Source organism: Saccostrea echinata, unplaced genomic scaffold (assembly GCF_033153115.1).
Source record: "Saccostrea echinata isolate AGI-Se365-2 ecotype Australia unplaced genomic scaffold, CSIRO_AGI_Sech_v1 ptg000008l, whole genome shotgun sequence".
Lineage (NCBI taxonomy): Eukaryota > Metazoa > Mollusca > Bivalvia > Ostreida > Ostreidae > Saccostrea > Saccostrea echinata.
Genome location: NW_026889757.1, coordinates 9,592,222 through 9,604,461, shown reverse-complemented (window position 1 = coordinate 9,604,461; position 12,240 = coordinate 9,592,222). Strand labels below are relative to the sequence as shown.

Here is a 12,240-nt window from a genome sequence, read left to right as displayed (position 1 = left end):
AAGCCCCCTTTTAACTGCAATAAAAGCTACGTTCCAATTCTCTTTTCATTTTTTAAATGACGAATGGACATTACATAAAATATATGAAAAGCAAAACATTTCACTCCTTTTTTTTTTTTTTTTTTTTTTTTTTTTTTTTTTTTTTTTTTTTTTTGACAATTCATTTGTTTGTTAAATAGATTTAGTAAAACCATGAAAAATGGGCCATATTTTGAAATTGATCCATTTCACTACAGTAAATGCAAGGTAACAAAATTTCATTCTAATTTTTCTTAGCATAATACAAACAAATATATATATCTAAACCTCAAAAAATTTTGTCAGTCCGTTTTTGTAATTTTCAGCTAGACTGTTCCTCGTTAAATTAATTCAGATGAGGGGCCTTGGTCCCCTTTTTAAGGGGATATTCAAAGGCACAATGTGTATACTTCAAATGAACCACAATGAACAAAAGCAGATCCAACGCCGGCGCGCCGGTATTGCGTCGCCCCGCCCCCCCCCCCTTGTTTGAATTTTTTTTGAAATTTTTTTGGTGTAACAAGCATTTACCTTCGGTTTAGTCCAGTTTATTACATACATTTTGATAAAATGGTACTAGTAACCCCCCCCAACCCCCCAACCCCCCATTATAAAATTCTTGGATCCGACACTGAGGCCAAAACTGCAAATGAGAAAGCTTCCTTATAAATTTTATTATTGATTTTAACAAACTGGATTAAAGTTTGTTTTGTTGTTTATAGTTTAACGTCCCTCTCGAAGATTTTTCACTCATTTGGAGACACCACCAATGCCGGTGGAGAGCTGCAAATTTTGACCTATGCTCGGCACTAAGGTCCATTGAGCAGTGAGGGATCTTTTTCGTGCCAGCACCAACTGCGACACGGGACCTCGGTTTATGCGGTCTCATCCGAAGGACTGGTCTCCAGGTACAACAATGTGATTCGAACCTGCGAAGTAAGGATCAACTCCTTACTCCGCGACTCTAGAGACAACGCTCTAACCAATGCGCCACGCGGGCGACGATTCAAGTTTGTTCAAATCAACAATAAAATTTTACATGGGAATAAGGAAAAATCTTTGCAAATATTCTTCTCAAGATACATTTGAATAGGAAAAAATCATTACAAATATTCTCTCAAGAATACCATGGATTTATCAATCATATTAATATACAAGCATCCACAGGTAGTGCAGATTCAAATTTGTTTAGTATTTAAAATTGGGGCCGAAGCGTAGAATGCGACAACAATACGGGAAAAAACTTAAAATATCTTCTTCTTAAGAACAGCAGAGAAATAATTAGTTTTGTTATAACTTTAAAAATTGTTTCCCATATAATTCTGTACTAAAAAAAGTCTAAAATTTCCAGTGTTTTACTGAGCGGTCATAAAGAATCGATGTTTGACCGCAGAGCGAGATATTGGACCTGTCGATCAAATGTTGGACCGCTTACGTCACAGTGTGGGCGGATTCAGCTGTATCTTATTTGCATTCGTTGGAGTTCGACAGAACTTTACGGAATTGACCAAGTTTAAAACGCAGTGAGGGTAAACAAAATTTACATCATGCTATGTCAAAATAAAAAGTAAAAGGTATAACATTATATTATGGCCACTGGGAGTAGGGTTTGGCCACAAAGTGGGATTGAATTTTAACCTAAGAATATGATAAATCATATTAATATGCAGACATCCTCAGTGTAGATTCAGGTTCTTCAAAGCATGGCCCCTGTTGGTAGGATGGGACCACAATAGGGAATTAAAGCGTAGCAAGCGAATATATAGAAAAAAAGAGCCATGAGCACGTTGGGCCTGGAACTAGTCTGGACCTATGTGACAACAATTTTACAGTTTGGTGAGGATTCTATAACCATTTTCACTCGGATTGTCTATTGGAAGTTCAGAAGAAAAGAAGAAAATTTCAATATATGGCCAATTTTATGACCATTCATTTATTTTACATGGAGAGCTGCTCATTTTTATCATTCAAACTATTTTTCTGCTACATGTTCATGAATAAAGAAGGCGATTTTCAGAGATGTTATTTACTTGCATAGAAGGATTACCTTAGCGCCACTCTGGGGTCTAAAACAAGGGCAGTGGACCATATTTTTTTAAAAACTTTTAGAGAGGGCTTAAGGTTAATCATAATCAAGCAAACATTTTGCCAAATATCCAGGAAAATAGAATTTTGAAAAGTGTAATGTTTTTTAATGTACATGTATGACCAATTTGGCTCCACCTTAGGTCCTAAATGCTGGACTAAAGAGGCATCAGTTTCATAATTTTAGAAAACAAGAGGCTCATGGGCCATAACGCTCAACTGAGTCAACATGGCCCTGTTCTTCTCCATCACCATATTTTTCTTCCTATATATTCCTATGTAAAACTTTAATCACCAATTGTGGCCCAACCCTATCCCGGGGGAGGGGGGGGGTCATGATTTGAATAAATTTGAATCCACACTATCTGAGGATGCTTCTTTCTCAAAATGACTTATCATGGCTTTGCTGTTCTTGAGAAGAAGATTCTTAAAGATTTTTACCTATATTCATATGTAAAACTGTGATCCTCCATTTTGGCCCCACCCTACCCCAGGGGGACATGATTTGAACAAACTTGAATTTACACAAGCTGTAGGATGTTTCCATATCAATATGATTTTATCAACCTGCACTTAAAATACAAGCAATAGGAATAAATTTCTGTCTCAGCATATGTTTTAGATAGCGTCTAAATACCTGCCAAATATCTCATTGTTGTCTCAATTCGGAAAAAAGTTATGCCCAAAAATGTTGCTAATAATGTCAGGAGTGCAAGAAGTACAACACATTTTTTAAAGGTTCAAGTTATATGATGAAAAGACTTCTATTCATGCTTAGAAATATTCTTTGATTAATAAATTAAATGATCTATCTTAATGATGAAGTACCAACTTATTGACAGTTTTATTACTAAAATCCTTCTCTTTTCCATTTTATCAATTCAGATGTGTTTTTATCTTTTCTTTGATTTTTTATGAATGTAAAAATAAAAACACTGAAAAATTGTTATAAAATGCAAGTAACTCCACCTCAATTTCACTTGATGTTGCCAACACTTACAGGCAATTTTTGTGTTCTATGGTTTTAATTTTTGATTTTTCTGCAGTCAGGAGTGCAACAAAACTGTTTTATAATTATCAATGATCTTCATCTATCTTTACTTAAAAATAAATTTTAAAATTTTTTTGATATTCAAAACATTATGTCTATCAAATAATTTCAGACATTCTACAGTCGATTCAGAGAATAGTTTTCATCACTTAACACATATTTTTAAATACAATGTTTGTATATTACACATTGCAAATAATCATGTTTTGAAGTCGTGAAAATATGAAAAACATGCCGTAGATAATAAAAAAAAATATCAAAACGACGAATTGATTTACAAACTAAGAATGGGTTATTATGTGTTATAATTTTTCAAACAATGTTAAATTAAATACATATCAGATGTCAGGAGTGCAACACAATAATGTAAAATAGAGTCACTTCAAAATCTAGTATTTTTTGTAAGAAAACTTGAACATCAACATTCTTTTTTGGCTTACATTTTAAGAATTGTTTTTAATGGACAAAAATGATTTGGGGAGAATTTTATTGTTTCTCATTTCTTTCATATTAAAACTTTTCAAACCAGAATTGAAAAAAATAAAAATCAAAAAACAATTTTATTCCACATATTCAGGAGAAGAAACTCAATCAAGGTTTAGATCTAATCATTTATATCCCTGATACCATTTTTAAGCATAAAAACTATAATTTCTTTTGATTGTGTATTTTAGAAAGTCGTTTAGGATGTAGTGATATTTTCTTTTTTCAGATAAAGTTTTACTAATAAAAATATCGAAACTTTTTTATCCAATTGTCTATTCTATTGCATCTTCAGGAATTTTAACTAGAATGCACGTACAATATGATGATATAAGTGAAAAATGTGTTATGGGTAATTGAATTTTTTTAAATTTAATTCTGATGGTCATTATTTTTGAATTCACCCATTTACAAGATGTCAGAAAGCTGTATGTAAGCTTTATTTATTTATTTTTTTTTTTTGTCCAATGTTTCTTGAGATTTTTCATATTTTAATCAATCTCAATTAAATTTAAACTAATATTCAAATAATTGTCTATTTGGTGCAGTTGCCACCGAAAAATCAGTTTACATCATTTGATCAATTTTGTATACCATATTATAACAAGAACCTTCTATTTCTTGTGAATAGCACCGGTCGAGACATGTATTTAATGGGGTTTTTTAATTACCAAAGATGCTATTCTAATGATTCCAAAAAAGAAAACATTACGTTAATTCAGAAAATGTCCAGTAGGGACCTACCTTAAATATGTATTATCAGTATGACAATTTCTTAAAAAAGACACAAAAGTTGGTTGTGTATTACATTCCATTGCTAGGGATAATATATATATTATAATCATTTAAGTGTGTATATCAAGAAACAACATTGATTGTGAGCGCATTCAACTCTTGGATTTTATCTTTGTGGCAAATTTTGAAGGTTTAAAAACAAACTTTTTGGAAAAAAGTGTTAATTGTTCTAAAAACAACGTCGTATAACAGAGGCTATACAATCAAAACTGTTTAGGTTTTTTTTATTATTGTTTTTTTGTTGTTGTTGTTGTTGTTTTTCAAATTCAAATAACACACATGCCGATCACATGGATCGACGATAAGCAAAACTGATACTGACTGAAAAAATGCCGATCTATTTGAACGCGCATTACGAACATGTACAAAGATCATGGGTATTCTCACGTATGGATTAAAAAGACAGAGACCTACTTTAAAGAGTAGATATATTAAAAGTGGGTCATTTAACTGAGTTCAATGTATTATTTTCATACAAAGGATAAAATTGTGTACTGTGAAAATTATCTGTAATGATTTAAACTCTAAGGCACTTTCAGAATTTTTTTTCATAAATAATAAGTAACCCCTAGATTGAACGGAATATCTGATACTTATGAGACAATTTTGATCGAAAGGCCTCTTTACTGAGAATGAGGTTTCGTGTCCTTTGTTTATTCCATTACTATTTTTAAACTTCTTACTCGGATTTATAAATAATTTTTCTGGGATTTCACAAGGTTTCTGTTTCCTTGAGTAGACCAGTTCCTTTATTTATTTCATAATAGTAAGTAAGTAAGTAAATCATTTATTATAGTGACATGTGTTATACAATACAATGAGAAACATTCAATACAATTAAATATTCAAACACCCGGCCCAGCGGACCTATATGTCACTTTCAACCAAAAAAAATGAAATATATATATATACACAAATATAACGCATAGCGTTTTTTTTTTGTACAACAAATTACACTTTCTAGATCTGACATAGACAAAGTGGGGTTGCATTTAATGCTAGTAAATAAATTTGTTCTGAAATTCGAATATTTAGTACAATGAAGTAAAAAGTGGCACTCGTCTTCTACTTCATCTTTAGAGCAAAAATTACATAATCTATCTTCTGATGATTCTCCTTTATATCTTCCGGTTTCAACTCTAATTGGTAAAATTCCACATCTAAATTGAGCAAGAATAGATCTTTGAAATTTTGGAATAGTCATTTCAAGGTAGTTTTCAGTATTAAAATGTGTTACTTTATATATTTTATTTTTCGTTAGAGTTTCCTGTTAGTAACTGTATAAAGGAAATTGTAATGTTCTGTGTCTATTGTGAACATCTCAAAATATGAAGCAAAGTCTCATGTATCGCAAAGTACAGCAATAATTTTTTTATGATGATGACACTAACAAAAGGAAAATAAGTATTAGCAGAAATACATCTAAAAGCAAAGAATCCATAAATATGTTGCTCAGTTGTTCCAGATAAATATATTACAATTTTATCACATCTCATGCATACTAGTATTTCAATCATATAAGTGTAAATTCCTCCATATTTGTTAAGGAATTAGGCTATAAAACGCCCTAATATATTTATATAAGGTACAAAGGTATACATATTTATTGAGTTCACAATGAAAAATTGTCGATAGACAATTTAGCTTGAGTGAACATATCACTATTCTTTACACTTTTAATAGTAAAATACGTGTAAATAATGCATTCAATTACTGTTCTTCATTTAATATTATGTTAATTAAGAAATAAGATATCATTTTTAGAGTTTCATTAGGATATGACATGAAGTCGTCACGTGATCAAATTCTATAACGCCCGAAGGGCGTTATAGTAGATTTGATCACGTACCGACTTCATGTCATATCTCAATGAAACTCTAAAACATTATATTTTATTTCTTATATTTATATTTTCTTTTTTATTCGTGTTACAAGGAAAAATAGGCACTATTTAGACTTTGTTATGAAAATGCAATATAACCTATCTATGACGTGATGTGACGTCACAATCTGAACTTTCCAAATGGCTCGTGCAGTTTGCTTTCCATACGCAAGAAAGTCTGATCATAAGACCAACTGCATGTCATTGAAAATTGAATTTTAATTCAATTAGTATTGTCATATAAGGAAAGACATCGGCAAATGTAAATATGAATACGTTAATCTTTTATAATCGTGTCATTAACTATGTATAACCGTTTATTCTATCTTCCGGATAAGGGAAAATCACTATATATGCACAAATTACCCTACAATCAGAACTCTTTAGTGTGCAGTATTTATAGCTTCTTTGAGTGCAGTCTTCATTTACTAAGAGATATCAAGAAATTCGGTATATATAGACCCTGACATCCCCTATCCCTATGTTTCAGTGATTGCTTTAATATCTTAACAATTCTTTCGGTATGCGAAATCTTTCGACTTCATTTCATAAATTAATAGCAGGCTAAGAAATTATAATGTTTCCTAATATTTGTTTCTTCTATTCAAAAAAGACACACACAGAATAAGAAAATCAAATAATAATTTGTTCATTTTCTTAATTTTTTGGTGTGCCTAAATGCTTGTAAGGCTTCCTGTCAATAAACTACTGCAAAAATGTTATATACTCAGTAGAATATTTAGATAAGTAACATCATGGTTGATTTATTTTCTAATCAATGTCATTTTAACTACTTACTGTCTTTTTAACAGTGGCATTCCCATTTAAGATTGTACCACCTTTGTCCATTACCAAAGTGGACAGTCTGAAAAATCTTGCAACTGTATCGATGGACAACCTCTTTCGCCGACAGATTTCGCTTGCAAACGCATTTCCTTATCCATTTATTGTACATTCCATCAATAACGACTTTATACCAATGACAACCATTTTGATAATGGCATTCTATGCAATTAAAATAGTCATAGGCGCTGTCTGCCAAGTCCATTGTCTTTTTGCAATGGTTAATGACAATTTCCCGTTAAATACTGGCTTCAGTATTTGATTGGCTAATTGTAAGAACATGTGACTAGGGCTGAATTGCATGACGTTAGTCAGAGAGGGGTATGCTACATTATTCAGTGAAAATGTTCAACATGCCTATTAAACATTTCCCTTTGTTCATTTCTGCTTGAAAAGAATCCGAACAGTACAGGATATTATTTACTGAGTATTTATAACTATTCGTTTAAATTGCCTTTTTTTCATGATGAACAACGATTGCTGAAAGTGTTTCCATTCTTCCTTGATATATAGTATTTCTTCAAAAGTAACTTATCCTAACAATTGTCAAATATAAAATAATGATAGTCTTTACACTTGCCTTAAATTTACCTATTTATTAAAGTATTTCAAATCAGATTGAGCATAATGAAACGTATAATCTAATTAATAGCGAGGAACTCTTAAAATCATCCGTTTCATGTCTGCCATGGTACTCACACCAAAGTTAAGCAATTTAGATTGTACAAGTATTGTACATTGCAACAGAGTTTTTATCTGAGTACTTTGCATTTATCGGTAATAATGACAACTGAAAATTTTCAGACTTATTTTATTCATTTGCACACAAAGCTATGAAACACAACCAACACAATTAATATGTTTAATGTGATTTTGCTTTTTACTAAATTACAACTGGCATGACAGTTATATTTCTGGCAATTATTTTTATCAACCGTCTCTCTTTTTTATAATATGCAATGAATTGAAAAAAGGGGGTAAATACTTTATTTTTCAAAAAATTTATGCATAAAATAATGTAAAAACAAGAAAATGATATAAACTTACAAAAACTTTTATTCTTACATGTATTTACTTTTTTCTTAAGGAAAAAGATTTATTGCTAAGATTTTTGAATAAGTCATACAAACAAGAGACAAATACAAACAAAATGATACTTAAACTAAACTGATGTCAACTGTACTTTTAACTATATTCCTGTTTCAAAAATTCTGGAGGCTACTCTTCTGTAAACATTAGTTGATGGATGGACCGATTGGTGGCTCAAATATATTCACTGATGACAATATAATAACACATAATTATGTTTGAAACACAGGCACCTGCAACACATTTCAGAATGTTTGTTTTTCATGTAACTATTATAAGATAAGAAAGGATATGACTAATAATTTTTAAAAATATAACTGAATGATAAAAACATTAATCTGACTACTAATTTCACGGGAAATGTAATTTTTTCATTGAAATAAAAACATTTTTTTCTCGTCAATTAACTTGATGCATTTGTAAAAGAGAGTTTAGTTTTACTGGTTGATAATTTTCTGTTTGTGTTTAATGTTATAGCTCTCAATTGATGTCTGTATTCAAATTCGTAGCCAAATACAAGACACGCAAAAATGTGTATAAAAGGCATTTTTTAGCATACCTATAGTGACCTAAAAGCTAGTTTATTGACAACTTCTCATAAATTTTGTCTTCCTGAGGTCTATTCTTATTAAAAAGACAATTATATTTATAGTTGTCTCTTTTACTTCATAAGAAGAAATAATAATTAAATATAATTGAATTCTGGTTCAATTTAAGGTTGAAATAGATAACTGAGATTTAATCTTTTTTTTTTTTTTTTATAAATCTCGTTTTTAAGATCTACTCAGTTGTCTTCATATGTCTGACTTTACATGCAAGCTGAAAAAATTGGAAATTCAGAAAATACGTACCCTTCACTGTGACTTTAGAATGCACCTCCGTTTCTAGTTCTGCAATAACATTTTTCCTCGTAGACAAAGTTCCCATTTCGAGACATATTAGTTCGACGATAGATTTTGCAGCTTTTTTTGACGTGTAACACCAAACCTTCGAAAACCTCGTTGCCTTCAATAATTGACATCAGCATGTCTTCATCAAGAAAGTCTGCAGACGGGTGTTCTTGCTTGCAAACACAGTGCCTTTTCCAAAAAACAACTTCAAGCAACTCATTACCATTTACTGTTAATGTCACTAGAAATTTCTTGAATTTACATTTCGGACTAGAATGTGCTTCATTATGTACATTATCACTCGCTTTTTTCGTATCTATATATCCCAGGTATGCAAAATCTAACAACATTTCAATTTAATAACTGATATGCTCGTGGTTTAAATTCACAGAGAATGATTTTGTGAGATATGCTTAACATAAAAAAGAGGTTCCGTGTCTTATATAAACATATCTTACAAAGGAGTTCGGATTTTAGATGACGGGGATGTATAAATAGTAGGGCTATGAAAATTTCCAAGCAATTACCATTGCTCCGTTTATCTAAGCAATAGATTCTTCTTCTCTAAAGACTAAGAAGATTGAAAATTCATTCGCCTTAACCTTGGTTACACAATGTACATTGAAATATAAAATGGATAACATGTATATAATGAGAATCTTATCTGATAAAACTAACTTTTCGTCATTTTTATTTTTATTTTTTTTTTTTTTTTCTTATTAAAGTTTAGTTTAGTTTCTTTATAAATAAAAAAATATATATTGTTGTTGGAGAATTAGGGAAGAAGAGATATTGATGTACATTTCAAGTACGGTCTGAACAAAATGTAAGATAGCAACACTAAGTAATGAACATTTAAGCACAGACTAATAAAACAAACTTCTACCTCAACTGGGTACAACTGGGTAACGTTCAGTTGACTGTTATAAGATAGAATATTCTACGTAAAATTGATGGACCGATGCACTAAAAATATTTATTTATAGCTCACGCTATTCCACAATTTACATGCATTTCATCAAGCTTATTTCTTTTCTTTTTATTGGAAACAAGACTTGTCATGATTCATCTGTCATGTAAATAGTTGATACAATGAAAATCCATATATGGAATTTTAAAAATCGTTTATGACTTAGTTTTATGCAAAACAGATTCTTTACAAACAATTCGAAAGAGAACTAAGGTTCTTTTTTTTTTCTTTGACGTCAAAGTCCCTGTCAAAAGCTGGGCTTCGTTATCTCTTTTGGAACGAGTCCAAGTCGGATATAATTTAAATGTTTATCACCAGGCACAAAAGAGTGACTATTTAGACTGATGTATATCTCACAATAGAAATAACGAGATCATTCATCTTTTTAAATTTTAGGTTTTTGAAGTACCACTAGTGAAATATTGAAAAACTTATATGACTCATATTTTAAAATTGAATTATTAGGCGGTATGTTATTAGGAGTACTTAAAATTAATTTCGTAATAAGGTATAATGAAGTACATGTACCTTTCTATTTAAGACAACATTTGAATAAACTCAATTCTGGCATTTTGTTGTTTTTCAAATTCTATCAATCATTTTTAATTTAATGTTCTGTTGCATGCTGCATATTTGCATATCAACCTCAAAAAGTAAATATACGACTCTTAAATAAAAAGCATTCAGCATAGCATTGTTTCTTAAGTAATTTTATATTTATCATAATTTTATATAAGAATGCCAAGGGAATTTATTTTCAACAAAACTCAACCATGATCTTTTTAGTTCCTTTATCGTTCACTAGTTACGTTTTGATGAATCCTTTTTAATGCATAATTAAAATATCCCAAGACGTGCGAAGACCGAAAAACATTCGGGTACTTCAATGTTCAACGTGATCTTAACGGTTTCTCCATTGTTTACCAAGTAATTAAGATGATAACAATAGTTCCACGCCCCTACGTTTTTAAAGAATAAGATAGTAATAATAATCTCATGTCCGTACAAGTTTTTATTAAAGAAAAATGTTTATCACTCCAACTCAAAATTGCTTTTTACTTGTCGACATTTTTAATTTCTGGTTTGACAAAAACACCGCTCTTCCAGAACCCAGTAATACATTCCATTTGCTCTTCTTAGTCTTCTTGAAATCACTTCACATTCTTTTAACCCATGAAGAACATGTCCTCGTCTTCTCTGATTAACAAAGTCCCAGTACTGGTAATATTGATCATCGAAATCAAAACGTCCACACTGACAATTCCGGTATAAAACGAATACTTTGTAGTTAATTGAGCGATACCATTTTCGTAGTTTGTAAGAAGCGAAGCAGCAGTCTGCTGAAGTGTGAATTTCAAATACTGGCAGATCGCTCATAGGTTCGAGATCAATATAGTTTGAGATATCCATTTCTTTAACTTTTATAGATATATATGCAGAATACCTCCTCAAAAATGGCGAATGAAATATTTAATTCAGAATTGACATTTATTGGTTAAAATCTTTTTTTCCAAGGAGAACACGTGACTTCTCCTCTCAGTTCTGATTTGTTGAAGTGTTCAAGGCTGTAAAACATGTTCTCTGTGCATGCATTACTATCAATAAAAGTTGTGCTCTACAACAGCCATAATCATATGTAGCAAAACGACACTGTTTTAATTCAAGGTAAAAATGTATTCATCTGATTTCACCAAATGTATAAAACATATCAATATAAAGCCCCCCCCCCCCCCAAGAAGTAGTGCTTGGAAATAAGCCTTTAATTTGAGAGCGCTTTGTAGTCTAAGCTGCATTATGAAATTAAATATTTCACCTGGCTTAAATTTTAAACTTTGACAACTTATTGATCATTGATTTTCAGAAGAAAAAAATCTGAAGTAAATATTCAAGGCACAATTCATTCAGAAATGTAATTTTCTATAAAAAGAACATGAACACAGTTTATGTTATGAAAATATCATTTACTGGACTTCAAACGAGAATTTAACTTAATAAGAACTAATCTCATATGTACCAGAATTCCTATTCTTTATTGTTGAAAACGCACAAAAATACATAAGACAAATAGAATCTAAAAGGATGCAAAAGGTCGAAATGACTAATTTACAAGACGAAAATGATTTTAAAAAGTAAT

General features: G+C 30.8%; 1 protein-coding gene across 1 annotated transcript in view; it reads left to right on the top strand.

The window, feature by feature from the left end:
* The window catches only part of LOC133181051 (uncharacterized), a 54,386-nt gene that overhangs the window by 30,983 nt on the left and 11,163 nt on the right, over positions 1–12,240 (top strand). The gene's annotated exons all lie outside the window — the stretch shown is intronic.